General features: G+C 46.6%; 1 protein-coding gene across 1 annotated transcript in view; it reads right to left on the bottom strand.

The window, feature by feature from the left end:
- Positions 1-2,993: 2,993 nt before the first annotated feature.
- SCAF8 (SR-related CTD associated factor 8) overlaps positions 2,994-18,825 on the bottom strand; it is a 198,071-nt gene continuing 182,239 nt past the window's right edge. Inside the window, exon 21 of the mRNA XM_047859611.1 lies at positions 2,994-3,090. The gene's annotated coding sequence lies outside the window, so the exon portion shown is untranslated. The remainder of the gene's footprint in view (positions 3,091-18,825) is intronic.

The following is an 18,825-nucleotide window of genomic DNA, read 5'->3' as shown; positions in this document are numbered from 1 at the left end:
CACTGAAACTGAAGAGACCCCCCCCCCCAGCTGAAATGGCCAGAGAGAAATTTTAACTCAAAAGAGGAGTCAGGGCTAGAGATTCAAATCTGGAAATCACCCTTGTAGTGACTTCTCTGAGGAGAAATATATCACTAGAAGAACAGGAGAGAGTGACTGGGCAGGCCCCCAACCCAGCTGCTGGGGGCAGTAGAGAGGGTCCAGGCAAGGGAGAGGGTCCTGCCCAGGAGCCAAGGAAAGCAGGCAAGGCTGTTCGGGTGAGCGGAGGAAGAGCTTCCTGAAGAAGCAGGGGTGAGGGGTGGGGTCGTGGGACATCGACAGCAATAGCCTTGGAAGAAAGGAAAAGGAGAATGAGGCATGAGGAGAGACATGGCATTTTTTTTTTTTAAAGGAGGTCATTCATGGCGGGTTCAACACCAGCAGAGTAGTGGGAGCGGATGTCTTCGCATGTCACGGATATTGTGAAGGTGCAGGGGTGGGAGGTGCTTTTTTTTTTTTAATTTTTTTTTTTTAATGTTTATTTATTTTTGAGACAGCGAGAGACAGAGCATGAACAGGGGAGGGGCAGAGAGCGAGGGAGACACAGAATCAGAAGCAGGCTCCAGGCTCCGAGCCATCAGCCCAGAGCCCGACGCGGGGCTCGAACTCACGGACCGTGAGATCGTGACCTGAGCTGAAGTCGGACGCTTAACCGACTGAGCCACCCAGGCACCCCAGGGGTGCTTTTATCTGGACATTTGTGTCCCCCCCACCACCAATTCATATGTTGAAATCCCACCCTCAAGGGGCATCTGGGTGGCTCAGTTGGTTAAGTGTCTAACTTCAGCTCAGATCATGATCTTGCGGTTCTTGAGGTCGAGCCCCACATTGGCATCTGTGCTGACAGCTCGGAGCCTGGAGCCTGTTTCGGATTCTGTGTCTCCCTCTCTCTCTGCCTCTCCACCACTTGTGAGCACTCTCTCTCTCTCTCTCTCAAAAATAAATAAAAACATTTAAAAAAAAGAAAGAAAGAAAGAAATCCTACCCTGGAGGCATTAGGAAGGAAGGCCACTGTGAGGCATTTGGGTCATAAGGGTGGAGCCCCCAGGACTAGGGTTAGTGCCCTTACAAGGGAGGCCCTGGAGAGCTAGGAGGCAACTGTGTAGGGAACACTGAGAAGGCAACAGTGTGAGGAAGTGTGCTCTCACCAGACATGGAATCCGTGGTGCCATGAGCTTGGACTTAGCCTCTAGAACTGTGAGAAATAAAAGTGTGCTGTTTACAAGCCTTTGAGTTTTTGGCATTTTTGTTACGGCAGCCCAAATGATGACAGGCTTTAAAGCAACCTCAAATAGGCTTAAGAGACTTTTAAGAGGCTCATACACTTAGAAGCATCTGGAATCAAAGCAGCGGTGATGGCTTCCCAGGCTGATTCAGCTATGTAATGAGGAATAAGTGAAGAAACCCCTAAGATTTCATAAAATATATTTCTTTTTAAAACTATTATTTTTAAATTTTTATTTGAGAGAGAGAGAGAGCACGAGCCGGGAGAGAGAGAGAAAGAAATAGGGAGAGAGAATCTCAAGCAGGCTCCATGCTCAGTGAGGAGCCCAACGCGGGGCTCGATCCCACGACCCTGGGATCATGACCTGAGCCAAAATCAAGAGTCAGACGCTCGACCGACTGAGCCACCCAGGCGCCCCTATTTTCATTCAGCTTCCTTCAGCCAAATGTTCTAAAACTCCCAGAAAGTATGCATTGCCTACAAATCATTGCTGCAATTTGCATGGCGCTCGTCTTCAAGGGGAAAATGCGCTGTCTCGCGGAACTTAGTCTTTAGCGTGGTGGACACTAACAATGGACAACGCTTCCGTAGCTCTCACCAGGTCCTGCCACGGTCCCGAGTACTTCGTATGCGCTGTTGCATCTAACACACCCACAAAGCCTGCAGTGTAGGAGTTTTTATGGCCCCCATTTGATAGAGAAGAGAAGTAGGGCAGGAGATGGAGTCTAACACAGCCAGTAGACGACAAAACCGGGTTTAGACCCTGGGGAGTCAGGCTCCGGGCACCGTGCCCTTCATTGCTGCACCACGCTGCCTCGACAGTGAGGGAGCCCTTGAAGGGCGCCCGTCTAGCAGGAGGAAGAGAAAAGGAAAAGCGTAATCTGGATGTGACGGGGTGAGTACAGGGCGGAGGTGTGTGCAGCAGTCGGGTACAGTGGGTCCCAGAAAGGCTGCCCTGAGGGGCTGACCCATGAGGGAGTCTTGCAAGGCAGGCAGGGGAAGAAGGGGCTAGAGATCACACCAGACAAAGAACAAGAGCCAAGGGTGAGGATGGGGTGTTAGAGACGAGGCTGGGAAGGGGATTGGGTCACGGAGCCCTTGAACGCCAGGCTCAAAGGCTGGGTTTAATCCTGCAGGAAATGGGAGCCATACAGGGGCATTCTCAGGGGAGGGATGCGGCTGGACAAGCACCTTATCTTACAGGGAAGGAAGAGTAGGACACGGAGGTCAACACAATGGGCAAGACGAGCCAAGAGAAGACCACTGCCTGACATGAGTTTCTTGTTCCCTCTCCACGAGCATCCACGGCACAGCCCCCAAATTGTATGGAAGCTGAAGGCGTGTTCCTTTGAAAACAACAAAGGTAAGGGAGTCCCTTTTGACACTGGGTGGGGGCCGGGGGAGGGGGGAGCTTAGCTTTCAAGGTGAACCACTTATTATCTGATTTTCTTCTCCATCAGAACCTCCGTAGAGGGCAATGCCTAGAAAGAGCACATGCGAAGCTTCCGTATTATGGAGCTGGTGGCAGAGATCTGCCCTGATAACCTCTCCACACCGAGCATTTTATTTTTCCTAGATGTCTGAAAAATTCGTGAATTTAACGCCAAGGTAGTTACAGGGGTCCGACGCAGGTCAGGCGGTCCCAATCACCCCTCTAACTTCAGGACCACCTGCTCATTAAGAACTTGTAAAGAAGCACAGGTACCAGCCGGTAGGAGATGGAATTCACTTACTGGCCTTCGTAAATTGAATCCAGACAGCCGAAGGCGAAAGACTTCGTATTCCGCTAGACTTTGAAACTCCGTTATCCTCTGAGCCATTCTGACCTAGAAGAAAGCAGCAAGTGGGTTGGTTAAATTACCCAGATGCGAATGATCAGTTCACACCGCATTAAACAAAAAGCTCACATTTCATGGACAAGTACAATTCGAAACAAACGACGGCGCTGATTCATGCAAGAGCTTGGTGTCGGAGGCTTGATTTATACAGATAACAACCTGCCTCTTTGGCTCTCAGCTCAGTAAGACACTAGTTAGTGCTGCTACATGAGAGAAGCAAGAAAACTGCTAACAGAAGAGGATTCAGGCATCGTATTTGATTCAGACTTTGCCACCGAGATGTGTGTTTTCATTGGAATGTTATCTCCTCGATGGTTAATACATTCCAGCAAATGTAAAATGAAGGACTCCCAAGTTCATGGTTGAGGTCACAGAATTTTGAGGATGTGTGAGATTCTCCTTTCTGCGGATGAAGAAATGGTATCTCCTGAGCCCACCACCAGTTTCTGGTGGAATCAAAAGTCACCACCTTTCTGTGACATCAGACTTAATTTACGTGTTGTGGCTCTGAAATGTTGAGCCCTCATGGAGACTTTCAATTCACAAAACACTCTATAGTTCATGTTAAGTTTAAACTTACTATATAATCTTTTAAAACGTGGAAGTCATTTTCATTCTAGAAGTTCTAATGAGCTCATGTCTCTACTTTTCATGGAGAAATGAGTCCCAGGCCAGGGTACGACCAAAAGGACTCTCCCCCAAGACCTTCCCATACTTTTAGACTGTTCTGGAAGAGCAATTTGGCCCTGACTTTATGGCAACTCAGAAAATTATAAAGCCCTTGGGCTGACTGAGACCTTAGGCTAATGGAGTTCAAACCCTCATTACACTTAAAAAACAAAATAAAACAAAAACCAAAAACTGCAGTGCAATCAGATGGTGAATTGGAGGGAGAGCTAGTCTAGAAAACCACAAAGAAACGTATGTTCATTGAGCATCTGTTGGTGCAAAGCCCTGTGTTCTCGCCCTAAATACATGATCTCACTCAGTTCTTACAAATGCCCTGCAAGGTAGATAAGCATGGGCAGAAACACTCAGGCTGAGTTCTTCCCTCAACAAGTATTTACCTGAGCATCTGCTAGTGAAGGGCACCAAAGTATACAAAGTATACAAGAAGAAATAGACACTTTTTCTTTCCTGTGCCCAGTGAGGTCACAGTGTCTCAGAAATGGGGGAGAGGGAGTCAGATGCATTAATTAACACAGTGTTGTTCAAACCCCAGCTCATGACTCCTTAGACAACCATGAAAATTAATTTAGCGAATCTTGATGAGCATTAAAAATAAATGAATAAACAAATAAATAGAATAGAACAGAATGGAAAATATCAGCATGCATAAAGCGAAGGTGAGGAAACTCACATGGATAGATGTCTGCAGACCTGTATCAATCATACACATGTCTTTGTGTACTGGTTTGTGATGCCTAATATGTCTAATATATTTTCTTTCGTGGGTCGTGGTGAAAAAAAGCGTGAAAGCTCTCGAGTTATCGAACAAAGTGACAAGTTCACACGAAATGGTGACGGCAGAGGAGAGTCAGCGAGTTGTCTGCTGCAGATTAGCACCTGTCCCCAGAAGGAGCTGGGGACAATCTTGGTTTCTCTCCAAGCAGAAGTCTTATAAGGGTGGGATGCCCCAACTTAATAACGCTCAGCACTAGGACAAGCTTGGCAAGGACTGGTATGAAGTTTCAGGGACCAGAGAGGAAAACTAAGCAGGGGTCCCTTCTCCCACAATGTGGGGAAGAGGGTGGGCATCTCTGAAGCGGAGAGAAGGCACAATGATACTAGTTCTGTGTTTGCATGATGATGAAGCCAGGCTTGGGAAGAGGGAATTAAACCTCAAGAACGTGGAACCCACATCAAGCCCTGATTGCGAGACGTGTGGGAGCTTCTGGAAGGTCCACAAGCGCCAGCTAGATCTGGAATGAATTCCCACCATCCCACCGTCCAGAGAGGACAGGAGAGCCTCTAGAATCTGTGAGCTCAGGAGATGGGAATCCAGAGGAGGGGATCCTTGTAGGTGACCTTACTCTCAAGGTCAGTGCCCCCTTTGGGATGGCAGGTTACCTCTGTTATCAGGATATGACAGTTATTAAGTTTTTTCTTCTTTTAATAAAGCTTCCTTCAGACATAGTCTAAATACCACATTTATAATTTGAGGACTCGTGGCAATATGCTACAGGGCCACGTGGAGATATCTTCTCCACTTCATGCGTGAGGATTCAGGGCAAGAGAAATAAAGATCTTCTGCAGAAAAAGGTGAGTCTTTCATGTTGCAAGCCTCTCTGGTGGGGGGGGGGGGGGAGGGGAGGTGACCATGCAGCAAGACGTAGCTCAGGGGGGCAAACCCATTACGTTATTCTGGTGACTTGGTTATTGCGTATTTATCTTTTTAACAAGCGATGATATGAGATGATGTCGAGCTTAATTATCATGTCTGCTATTTAACCCACATTTTTTCCTTGTACAGACATGATAATAATGACAAGAACTCGGTCCTATACAAAATAAACAGCCCCCCCCCAATATACAGACAATTAACAACTTAAATGTTTTTGTTTTCTCTTTCTCCACCCACCATGTGTGACAGCACCTTACAAAACACAGTCTTCCATAAGCTCCCCTTTGCTGTAGGTGATGGCTAAGGAAAGAATACTAGCATATGTTGAGAGCAGGAGAAATAATTAGAGAATGAATGTTTTTTAATGTTTACTTATTTATTTTAAGAGAGAGTAAGAGCGGGAGAGGGGCCGAGAGAGAGGGAGAGAGAGAGTCCCAAGAAGGCTCTACGTTCAGTGCAGAACCCCATGCGGAGCTCGATCTCAAGACCATGAGATCATGACCTGAGTGGGTAGCAAGAGTCGGACAGTTAACCAACTGAGCACCCAGGTGCCCCTAGGGTATGAGTTTTTATTCCATTAAGAAAAAGATAGTTCTCCCTCTCCCTCTCTGCCCCTCCCCCACTCACATTCTGTCTCTGTCTCTCTCAAAAATAAGTAAACATTAAAAAAAAATTTTTTTTAAAGAGGGGGGCACCTGGGTGGCTCAGTCAGTTAAGCATTCAACTTCGGCTCAAGTCACGATCTCATGGCTCATGAGTTTGAGCCCCACGTCAGGCTCTGTGCTGACAGCTCAGAGCCCCGGAGCCTGCTTTGGGTTCTGTGCCTCCCTCTCTTTCTCTGCACCTCCCCCACTCATGCTCTGTCTGTCTGTCTCTCTCTCTCTCTCTCAAAAAGAAACACTAAAAACTTAAAAAACATTCAATAGTTCATGTAAAAGTGCTTCATGAACTATATGGTATTCTGCAAGGATTGACCATTTTTTAATCATCATCCATGCTAATAAATTATTATCAAGTAAAAAATTAAAAGTATTAGTGGCCACAAGTCAACACAATTGTATTCGATGCTTCCTGAGTATGTTGTTTTTCACACATCTTTAATTGTAAACCAAGGTCTCGGATCTTGCTAACATTTTCAAGGGTCAACGTTAATAATACGGCCGAACGTTTAAGAAGTAATTGTTCTTCACAACAGAAGTACAGATTGGCTTTGATTAGTAAACATTATCTTCACTGTACAGATAGAGAAACAGAGTGAATTATCTGCCAACAGAGCCCTTGCATTTTCACTTCTAACCTTGCTCCTAATCTGTATTTTTTTAAGTATTTTTTTAATGTTTATTCACCTTTTCAGAGACAGAGACAGAGCGTGAGCAGGGGAGGGGCAGAGAGAGACGGAGACAAAGAATCCGAAGCAGCTCCAGGCTCTGAGCTATCAGCACAAGAGCTGCATGGGGGACTCGAACCCACGAACCCCAAGATCATGACCTGAGCCGAAGTTGGACGCTCAACCGACTGAGTCAACCAGGCACCCCACCTTGCTACTGATCTTGTTTGTTGGTTTGCTGTTTCACACAGAGCCATAAGCTGGTTTCTAGTCTTTGTCCAGAACATAGATGATTGTACGTAATATAATGATTATATATAATAATCACATATATCACAGGGCCGCCCAAGTGGCCCAGTCGGTTAAGTGTCCAACTTCAACTCAGGTCACGATCTCACGGTTTGTGAGTTCCATCCCTGCTTCAGGCTCTGTGCTGAAACCTTGGAGCCTGGAGCCTGCTTCAGATTCTGTCTCCTCTCTTGACCCCACCCCATTCACGCTCAGTGTGTCTGTGTGTGTGTGTGTGTGTGTGTGTGTGTGTGTGTGTGTCTCCCTCAAAAATAAAATACACATTAAAAAAAAGTCTTTTAGGGGCGCCTGGGTGGCGCAGTCGGTTAAGCGTCCGACTTCAGCCAGGTCACGATCTCGCGGTCCGGGAGTTCGAGCCCCGCGTCAGGCTCTGGGCTGATGGCTCAGAGCCTGGAGCCTGTTTCCGATTCTGTGTCTCCCTCTCTCTCTGCCCCTCCCCCGTTCATGCTCTGTCTCTCTCTGTCCCAAAAATAAATAAACGTTGAAAAAAAAAAAAAAAAGTCTTTTAATTGGGAACTAGCAATACAATGATCAATTGCTTGTTATTTTCAGGTCAAGTAGGACAAAGAGAACAAAAATGAAAGCCCATGTTCCCGTTAGGTTTTAATCAAGTTCAGAGCAGCTCAGAATTTCCTCTCCTGATCGGAACAGTCCAGATAGACCCCAGGCAAATTCTACTCAAAAACCAGGGCCAGGAGTCCTGTTTACAGCAGAATTACCGGGGTCTGGGCTCCCAGCCAGCATGGCCAAGGCCTCAGCCTCTGCCCTACCTCCTGGCCTGGCCCCGTGGAGGAGAAAAGAAAGCACACAGCAGGGGACACAAGCCGTGGTCACAGGATTCGGTTCTCTGGAGTCTAACTTTGCTGCTGTTTCTGTAGCTGAATAAAATACTCTGCCCTTTTCCGTTTATTTGCACGGAGGGCTGTTTAACATAGGGGCACAAAGGGTGGGGGGCGGGGAACCACAACCATGTGGGCTGGAATGATTTCCAATCACAACAAACACGCCCAAAGAGGGAGGAAGATGGTAAGTGATAGATTTCCTTTCTAAAATTCTTTAAAATAAATGCATGGCCCTGGAGGCAGCCTGACATATTTCCACTAGATGAATAACTGTGGAGAAACACAAAGCTTTGCACACTACCTGCACTGTGCCCGGGGCCCCATTCCAGACCCCAGTTGGCAACTGGGTCCCAAGGGCCCGAGTATCCGGAGACAGTCTACAATGCGAAGTGGCCCAGGGCAGGTTGGAAATTAACAAGGCTCCTTTCTCTTCCCTTGGCCCTTGGCCGTTTGACATCCAGCAACATGCTCCTCTCTGACACATTCTGCAAAGCCCCCTGCATCCTCCAGCGAAGTCTCGGGCCACGGAGAAATGCTGCGATGGTTTAGAAACGCAAGCCACAACAGGCCACAGCTGAGAGCGAGCCAAACCTACATTCTGGTCCATAGTCACATTTTGAAACTATTTCCCCTGAAGCATGTGAGCAAAATCCACACCAACTTTAAAGCCACATCTGATTGTTATGAAGGAACAGAAGGGATTGTATTTCCTTCGTCCGCTTCTGTGAATTCATCCCTTCTAATGGCGAGGTCCACGTGTCATCCCACATTGCCTACTTTGAACAAGATGCAGAAACACTGAGCACAGTGGCACAGGACAGTTATACGCTGCGAAGCCTTAAAACATAACCCCCAACAAAAAACTGACTTTTCCTGTTGCTGTCAGAACGGAGTATAAGAGCATAATCTCTCGAGTCCTTTAAAGGGAGAAAAACATCTCTCATTTTCAACATGAAAAAATACCATCACCATCCCACCCACCCACCACACATCGGACACTAATGACCTGGCCACAGGAGGGCTCCCATCCAATGATTAAACTTTGCAATTCCATCAAATTCCCATCCTAGGCAGGTTATTTATGTGTTCTTTAAAGCCAACAGTCTAGGAATATGTTGTGCTGAAACATAAGGGGGATATACAATAGCTTTACAGGGTGACCTATTGCTATTATTACTGTTGCCCCCTAGATTTCTGCAGTGCACAACCTGTGAGACCACACGTAGCAGCCCTGATTATACTTACAACATCCGAATATACTCTCTACTTGTATATTTGCGTATTTTGTACATTATAAAAGTAATATTTATGTTACATACTCTATATAAATCTGTTCTATCACATATCCATGTAAATCCTATTGGCGAGGCAACTCTTATTCACTAAGTTTTGTTATTCTAAACCAACATCAAGAAGCTAATTATGTTTAGTGCCTAAGTGTTAGATTCTTTCTCTTTTTCATCTTTGAGTAGAAATCTATTTGAAAGTCAAGCTTAGTTTCATTTGAGTCAACTGTGATCACTGATTTTCCCTCCTTCCCATTCCATTGGTCACGAAAATTGGAGCTGGATTCTAATTCTACCTTGTAAATCTCTCTCAGGTCACTACTCACTCAAGCCTTCTGATATCTTCTCCAGACCATTACGGTAGTTTTCTAACTGCCCTTCCAACTTCCAGCCTCTCACAAATGAGACAATCTGTCACATTATAGTGAGAACTACTTCCTCAAACACAGATGTTTAGATCACTCCTCTGTTTTAGAACACTTTATGGCTCTATATTCCCCAGGAGATGAAGTCCAAACAAACCTCTGTAGTATATGACTAGGGTACAGTCTAATCAGCTCATTAGTCTGGGTTAAAATGACTTCCAATACCAACCAACATTCATTCATGCATTCATCCAATGAAAATCTTTTGGGTATTCTTAAAACACAGTGGGATGGAGGTGTTGTCTAATGCTATGGCAGTAATCATTTTGTACTATATTAACGTAGCAAATCAATACACTTTAAACTTACACATGTCGTATGTCAATTCGATCTCAATAAAGTTGGAAAAAATAAAGTTACAAATAAAGACGCCTTAAACAACACACACATGCCCACAGGGGAACTCAGAAGGACTGAGAGCAGCAGTGAGACCCATTCCCAGTCCTTGAGGTGCAAATACTTTGGCGGGAGATGCCAACGTGGAAATTATAATTGACCACGGTGAGCGCAATTTTGCCCCAATCTGCTGTACCAACCTCGTACCCAGTGAACTCTCTCTCATCCATGTTTCCCGTATTCTAACCACGCTGAATTTTTTTTTTTTTTTTTTTTTTGCTATTGAGAAATGTGCCAGGTTCTCTGATACCTACACGTCTTAATCTCTTTACTGTTTACTCTTCTTTATTTGGAACGCCTTCCTGGAATCTCTGCCCTATGACTCGATTCACCCTTCCAGACTGCGTGCAGTATCCCCACCTCGGTAAGGCCTCCCTCCGTACCCCTAGGCATAATTATTTGCTTCCGCGCTAGGGCTGCCTATTGTGGATTTATCCCCCTCCCGTAACAAAGTCTTACATGGTGCTACATTCGTTCGTTTGCGTGTCGGCGCTCTCTGCTACGCTGAGGGCAGCCCCTCTGTTTCAAGGAGCTGTGGCTTTGCGAGCCCCTCTCCTACCACCCAGCACTCGACGCAGAGGGCGGATGTTCTGCCAGGGAAAACCGGGCCCCCAGGGCCAGGGGCTGAAGCAGTCACCCCTCCTGTGCTGCCCCAGCCCCTGCTTCCCTCGCCTAAGCCTGCTTCCTCCCCAGCGTGGGGGCAAGATGCTCTGCGTGAGGCTGAGGCCGCCGCAGGTCCCAGAGGGCCGGAGGCTGGGGAGAAGCACGGGGAGAGGGTCGCCGCACTAGTAACAAAGTTGGCTCACTGGGCCACCCTGCACAGCCCAAGCCCCCCTGCGGCTAACTCCAGTCTCTTCCCTCTCTTGCGTTCCGTTCCGTAAACCAAGAATCTGGGTTCCTTGCATGTGGCTTCTGGAAGTGGTTTCCTTTGCCTGAAACCAACATGTTAAGGCTCCTGGGATAAATATGACAGAAGAAACGAGGACCTGTACCTGAAGTTGAGTACAAATGACTTCCTTCCTTCCTTCCTAAATGTAGAGAAACGAACTTGCCTGACGGTAGGTGTCATTTTTATGTCTCTAAATATGGTATTCCGCAGTCCATTAAAAAAAATCCATTTCAACTAAGTGAAATTAATGGGTCATTCATTTAGGCTTGATTTGTCCACAAAAGAGGGGAAGATGTGGAAGCTGTCCTCAAGAAGTTTCATAATGGCGTGGTGACATTTAGTTCATTGGTCATTCTGCCATTCCCCCCCCCCCACCCCAGACTGAGACATTTCAGTCCATGGACATTTATGTTTTTTTTTTTTAATTTTTTTTAATGTTTATTTATTTTTGAGACAGAGAGAGACAGAGCATGAATGGGGGAGGGTCAGAGAGAGAGGGAGACACAGAATCCGAAACAGGCTCCAGGCTCTGAGCAGTCAGCACAGAGCCCAACGCGGGGCTCGAACTCACGGACCGCGAGATCATGACCTGAGCCGAAGTTGGATGCTTAACCGACTGAGCCACCCAGGCGCCCCAATGGACATTTATTTTGGAGGGGAACATAACTCCCTCTAGGCTAAAATTGGTGACTTCCCCAAGAAAAATTCCCAGGCCAGAGCCCAAGCAATAGAAAGACTAGAATGTGTGTGTCTGTAGGGTAGGGCATGTACATGAGTATTTTCACAAATACTCATAAAGAGAGGCGGGTGAACATGGAGGGAGACGTTCGCCATTCAGATCAGCCGAGGGGCAGGGGTGGACGTTGCCTGCCTCGGCCAAAGGTAGCAGCAGTGGGGGCTGTGGCTTCCTCCCCAATGACTGGGATTCCCCCAGCTCGTCGCCCTGTGACTGCACAGAAAGGTGGGGGGGGGTTGAAGAACCCTACCTGCCTGATCTAGCCCTCTGCCTGCTTCTTTTGCCCTTGACTTCCCAGTACCAGTACCCAGTATCACTGGCGAAGGCACAGGCCATGAGCCTGCCCCTTCTTTGAAAGGAGCTGCTGTGATCCTAAGACAGGCTTCAGAGACCCGGGTCATTCTACCCCTCAACACACGGGCTGTGGCTCTGCTCCCTCAGGGGCTCAAAGCAGGGCCCCCAGGGGCTCTGCTTAAAGGGCCTGTGATGTGGGCCAGGTTTTGTGTCCTGAAACCTCCAGGTAAACCTCAGGGAAGTGAGCTCAGCAAGCCAGCAGCCACCCTCATCTCCCGAAAGAGAAAGCTGGGATTCAGAGTGGCTTCCCCAAAAGACGTCCAGTAAGTGAAAGCCATAATAGTAAGTTATAGAGAAAACCAAAGACACGCGGTGAAGTTTGAGAAAAGCACATTCCAGAGCAGCGGTTTCCTCTCGGCCCGGCCCAGGCCAATCTGAGGCACAACTGGCCTTCCGTTCCGTCTCTTTTCCCGAGTGAACTACACAGCCTCATTATGCAGTTTGAATTCATCTTAATTCGTTATGTAAAATGAACTCCAGAGAAACAAGGAGCACAGACGAATAAAGTCCGGTTGGGAGGAAAAGGTTTCAAATGTACCGATCTGCTGTATGTAAAACCCACAGCCTTGCAAAAAAACCAAAGGCAGTGTGTGCCCAGAGAGCAGTTTCGTCTTGCAGAGACAACCCTGTAGCTGGGCAGGAAGCCTGTGAGGAACAAGGTGCAAGCATCAGCATAAATCTCAACTTCAAAAGGAGAATAATCCCCGTTCCTGTACATGCTCCCCTTCCAGATAAACAACTGGGTGTCCAGGTTGAAGATGAGTCATGCCCATCCTCCCCCCGCCCCCCAGCCCCCCAAAACACACATTCCTCTCCTGTCCTCCGCAGGCATTTGCATACATCCTAACCTAAACCAGGGCCACTTATAAAAGGGCTTGTGTTTAACTTTATTCTATTTAATTCCAGTGCTTTCTTCCAGCTACCCAATCTGTACATAATTAAAATCATACGGCAGCAAACGTTGACTGGTAAGAAAAGTTTTACCATATGTATACAATTGACTAGCTGTAGAATTTGGCGTGTCTGCAGTGATCCCATTAAGAGGGGCGGGCCTGGCTTACTTTGGAGTATACATTATATGCTTTGGATCAGTTCTGTTTTTCACTTCTCCTAATGCTGTCCATGATGCTTAACCCTTTGTCAACAGCCCCCGGCTGGTGTTCTCGCGGCTCCACAGTGAGGATCACTGCCCCCTCCCAAACTATGTGCCTCATGGAGGAAGGCTCCTTTGAAAATTTTCCATTTTCAGAACCAAAATTAGCTTTCTCCGTCTTGACAGACAAAAGCTGAGCAGATACCATCAAAGCCTCCAGGATCAAGAGGAACGGAACAGAGAAATTGCAGATGGAATCGTGCCTCCAAATCCTGAAGGCGCTCTCCTCGAAACGTGATAATTCGAGGACAAAAAGAGGAAGTGCTGTATGACTGTAGATAATAAAAACGTAAAACTTACATCCCAAGGGGTAGCAGATATGATACGCAAGGATTCAAGGAGGAGTTAGCAAAGGTCAGGCTGACAGATCCACCTTCGAGGAACATTCCTGACATTCTGAGACTGACACAAAAGAGGGAAAACCTATCTTTCCACCTTATCCCACTCCCGACGCCATCCACCTTCCCAGCCCAACAAAACAGCCTGGAGGCCTTTGTCCGAGGAAGAATTCTAGGTTGGGTGGGCCTCCATTTGACTTCCTCGGTCACTCTACTCAGACTTGATATAATGTAGAGCTCATAGAGCTATAAAGTTGCAATTTTGCTTTAAGACATTCTCCAGTAGAGATTTCAGAATGAGTTGAAGTCTTCCTTTAACACTGACATGAAGAGACACATGGTCTTAATCTGTGGGTTTAAAATTGCTTTAGAATTGCATCAGTGAGACCGACCCTCAAAAGAAGAATCGGGTCACTAACCCTCAAAAGTGGAAGGATGAGAGTCACGTAGAAAAGGGGCTCCCAGGTTGGTGACCATGTGGGGGTGCGGGGAGAGCACGGGGCATGGCGTGGAACCTCGGGAATCCTTGCCCTCCCCCCACGCCTTGCCTGATGCATGTCTTCCTCCCGCTACGGACCCTGGCTGAAAAAATGAAGCCTATACTACGGGGACCACTCCCGCTGTGCGAACCCGACCAGATGGAATGGAAGTCCGCAAACCTGCGTGACCTCTCCCTGGGAGACACTTTCATGAGACACGATAACGGGCTGGCTAGTTATGAATGACGGAATGAGCTTCTAGTCACGTGCCAGGATCTTTTGACTGTCGTGACTGTTTTGCTATAAGGGATCCATGTTCGAAGTCCAGGGGGTGGACCGTGATATTGTGATTTGTAAGTGTTAGGAAAGAAGACCACAGGGAGAGGCGCCTGGGTGGCTCAAAATGATCTCACGGTTTGGGAGTTCGAGCCCCACTTTGGGGGCTGTCAGCACAGTGCGGAGCCTGCCTGGGAATCTCTGTCTCTCTCTCTCTCAAATAAATAAACTTTAAAAGAAAGGAAGGAAGGAAGGAAGGAAGGAAGGAAGGAAGGAAGAAAACCAGAGGCTAACATGGTGTCACTTAAGTCACATCCACACAACTGGGGCTTCCTGTCTGGCTCAATTGCAGTTTGAGCCTCCCCTAGAAATGTAGAATGAACTGGACAGTCAGGAATTTTCTGGTCCATACCAGTGAGGTAATCTGTCACATGGGCCCTCTTTATCCCTCAGAGGAAGATGAGGTCATCTGCACTATAAGACGCCCCCTGCTCTCCCCACTAAGGGAAGGTGACCTTGCCTAAAACAACCTTTTCTTTTGCTAATAACTTCTTTGCCCCACTCTCCTTCCCATAAAAAAAGCTTCCATTTTATTTATTTTTTTTTATTTTTTTTTCACCGTTTTTTATTTATTTTTGGGACAGAGAGAGACAGAGCATGAACGGGGGAGGGGCAGAGAGAGAGGGAGACACAGAATCGGAAACAGGCTCCAGACTCTGAGCCATCAGCCCAGAGCCTGACGCGGGGCTCGAACTCACGGACCGCGAGATCGTGACCTGGCTGAAGTCGGACGCTTAACCGACTGCGCCACCCAGGCGCCCCAAAAAGCTTCCATTTTAAAAAGCTCCTAGGAGGTCTTCTCTAGTTGCTAGATGAAATGCTGCCTAATTCGTGAATCATTTAATAAACCCAATTCGATCTTCAAATTAAAAAAAAAAAAAAAGCAATGTAGGATAAAACTACTTTCTAGCTGAATACTTTACAACAAATCAGTTGTTAAACTTCTTTTAAAAAGGGCGCCTGGGGGGCGCCTGGGGGGCGCCTGGGGGGCGCAGTCGGTTAAGCGTCCGACTTCAGCCAGGTCACGATCTCACGGTCCGTGAGTTCGAGCCCCGCGTCAGGCTCTGGGCTGATGGCTCAGAGCCTGGAGCCTGTTTCCGATTCTGTGTCTCCCTCTCTCTCTGCCCCTCCCCCGTTCATGCTCTGTCTCTCTCTGTCCCAAAAAATAAATAAACGTTGGAAAAAAAAAAAAAAAGGGTGCCTGGGCGGCTCAGTCGGCTGAAAGCCTGACCCTTGATTTTGGTTGGGGTCATGATCCCAGGGTTGTGGGATCGAGACCTGAGCCTGGCTCTGTGCTAAGCCTGGAGCCTGCTTTGGATTCTCTCTCTCCCTCTCTCCCCATCCCCCTGCTTGTACTCTCTTTCTCTCTCTCAAAATAAATTGAAATAAACTTAAAAAAAAAAAACCTTCTTTAAAAAGGGGCTTTCATCTGGGGCTAAAAGAAAAAAAGAAAAGAAAAAAAAAGGAGCTTTGGGAAACGGCAGGTATTAGTTTGTCCTGGAGGCAGGAGTCAGCTGCTCTGAGGGTAAAGCAAAGGCAGGGGGACCCAGCAACCCCAGGAAAGGGAGTCAGAGAAAGAAATGTCTTTAATTCTTTTATCAAGTCAAGTTCCCAAACCAGATCTCAAATCCTGGTTCTCAGCACGGAATACCAAGCTATGGACCCTGAGGATTAGAAAAATGATCCTGAAGAATTCATCCCTTAAAACAGGAAGGTATTGAGAGGTGTTTAAAGACAGTCCTGGAGACAAAAATTTCAAATGTGCAGTTTGGGCACATGATAAATAATGGAAAACCTGATAGTTGACCAGTCAAGCAAAAGAACAAATAGAGAAAAGAAAAGTAGGGGGTGGGGGGGCTCCCGGGTGACTCATCAGTAAGCGTCCAACTCTTGAGTTCAGTTCAGGTCATGATCTCACAGTGATGAGATCGAGCCCCGAGTTGGGCTCCAACTGGGCGTGGAGCCTGCTTACGATTCTCTCTCCCTCTGTTATGCTGAGTGAAATAAGTCAGGCAGAGAAAGACAGATATCATGTGTTTTCACTCCTATGTGGAACTTGAGAAACTTAACAGAAGACCATGGGGGAAGGGAGGGGAAAAAATAGCTTCAAACAGAGAGAGAGGCAAACCATAAGAGACTCTTGAATACGGAGAACAACTGAGGGTTGACGGGGAGCATGGGGGAGAGGGGAAAGTGGGTGATGGGCATCGAGGAGGGCACCTGTTGGGATGAGCACTGGGGGTTGTATGGAAGCAGTGAATCATGGGAATTTACGCCTGGAGTCAAGAGCATCCTGTATATACTGTATGTTAGCTAACTTGACAATAAATTATATCGAAAAAAAAAAAAGATTCTCTTTCTCCCTCTTCCTCTGACCTTCTCTGACCTTCCCCTCCTTGCATGTACATTCTCTCTTGAAAGAAAAATGAAAAGGGGGAAGATGTTACAGTGGGAATAATAGCCTGAACTTAGGGAAAGGAAAAACAGGTAACGAGAAGGCATAACTAGGTGCCGAGAAGGGCTCCAGATTGTAGCAAAGATCGGTAACTATCTGACATCTATGCTGAGGCCACCGAGCCCCTCGTCTGCGTGCTCCTCTCACCTGTAGCGTGTCCCCCTCCCACCCCTTCCAGAGGCAGAGAGGAAAGGACTAAACTTCTCAGTCTAGAGAGGAGGATACTGAGGCTCAGAAGAGACCCAAGGGCACAAAATTAGTAAGTGACCTCTCTGACTTGAGTTCTGTACTATCTTTCCAATAAAGTGCCATGATTCTTGACTCATTAAACAATTTGAAGGAAGGGGCGCCTGGGTGGCGCAGTCGGTTAAGCGTCCGACTTCAGCTCAGGTCACGATCTCGCGGTCCGTGAGTTCGAGCCCCGCGTCGGGCTCTGGGCTGATGGCTCAGAGCCTGGAGCCTGTTTCCGATTCTGTGTCTCCCTCTCTCTCTGCCCCTCCCCCGTTCATGCTCTGTCTCTCTCTGTCCCAAAAATAAATAAACATTGAAAAAAAAATTTTTTTTTAATAAAAAAATAAAAAATTTGAAGGAAAAGATAAAAAAGAAAAGAAAAAAGAGGCTTTTCACCCATTTTCTACTTTCTTATGTCTATTAACAGAAAAATAAATGGACTCCAAATGTCTGTTCTTCTTTGGACGATGTAATTAAATCATTAGAAGAGAAATAACTCATTTAGGTGATCAGATTATTTCTGAAATGATACCATAATTTCCCCCCTCTTCATTATCTAGGTGTTACAAAAAGTTTGGGGGGAACAGTAGGGCCTTTCAGGAGGCTAGAGTGAAAAGTCCTTCTGTTATGTTCTACTTCTCTCACTCAAGGCAAAATGGGAAAATGCCATATTCCACCTGGGGGACCAGCAAGGATTTAAGGGGCACACAAAGGCTTTCTTTGGCATCAGGTAGCGTTACAAACCTATCTGAGGAAACCAGATGGAAAGAACAATAGATGCCAAATGTGTACAAAAGAAACAAATACTGCATTTATCACAATCTTGATTCTAAAACTAAAGAATGAGCTTGGGCACCCGAGTGTCTCAGGGCAAGGTAGGTTGAATGATGCCATAGATTAGCCTGAGTACTTAGCCTTATCTCTTTTCCATGAATTCGTCTCTAATGTTTTTCTTACTTTCTCTTGTTCTGGGTGAAATTTTATGTAATGTGTGTTAGTGGTCTACAGATAAAAGCCCACTGTGACTCGCTCCCTGTTTGTTCAATACATTTTAAGACTTCTTCCCCTTGCCTGACAAAATATAATACTTTTTTTAATGTCTTATTTATTTTTTGAGAGAGAGCAATTGAAGCGGGGGAGGGACAGAGAGACTGGGGGACAGAGGATCCGAAGCAGGCTCCGCACTGACAGCAGTGAGCCCGATGTGGGGCTCGAACTCACAAACCGTGAGGTCATGGCCTGAAGTCAGACACTCAACTGACTGAGCCACCCAGGTGCTCCTCTAATATTTTAATCTTGGATAGTTCCTCCCAAATCACCAAATATGCACAATTTCTTTAATCGGCTTCTTGGTTCAATGTAAACTTGTATGTCCTTATTTCCATCTATTTTGTAGAGCTGAATAATAGGAGATCTTCTACTTTCCAGCTCCTTATAAGTTAGAACATAAGGGAATAAGGCTTAAATTGAACTAAGAAAACATTAACTCAGAAATAAGAATTACTTCCAGGCCAGTCCCGAGGGTCCAGTCTCCATAACCGCATGCACCTGAACTGATACAGAAGCGTAAGATGCTGTAACCTAAATAACTACTCTGTACTATCCTGATGGAGTATCCACAATTTTTTGAATCCATAATTTCTGCAGGCTGGGAAAATTGTTCAGCTGATCACTACAGGAAATTGAAAAATTCTCCTCTCAGGAGATGGCTAAGCTGAGAATTGGTAAGTGATGGGGGAGCAAGGGGACTGCCTAAAGCTGGGAGCAGAAAGCCACTCTTTGTGTGCAATAATCCCATTAAGCAGCTCTTCCAAAAACAGTCT

The sequence above is a fragment of the Prionailurus viverrinus genome, chromosome B2 (assembly GCF_022837055.1).
Source record: "Prionailurus viverrinus isolate Anna chromosome B2, UM_Priviv_1.0, whole genome shotgun sequence".
Classification (NCBI taxonomy): Eukaryota; Metazoa; Chordata; class Mammalia; order Carnivora; family Felidae; genus Prionailurus; species Prionailurus viverrinus.
Note: the sequence above shows the minus strand (reverse complement) of the source record. Positions and strands in the feature narration are given on the sequence as shown.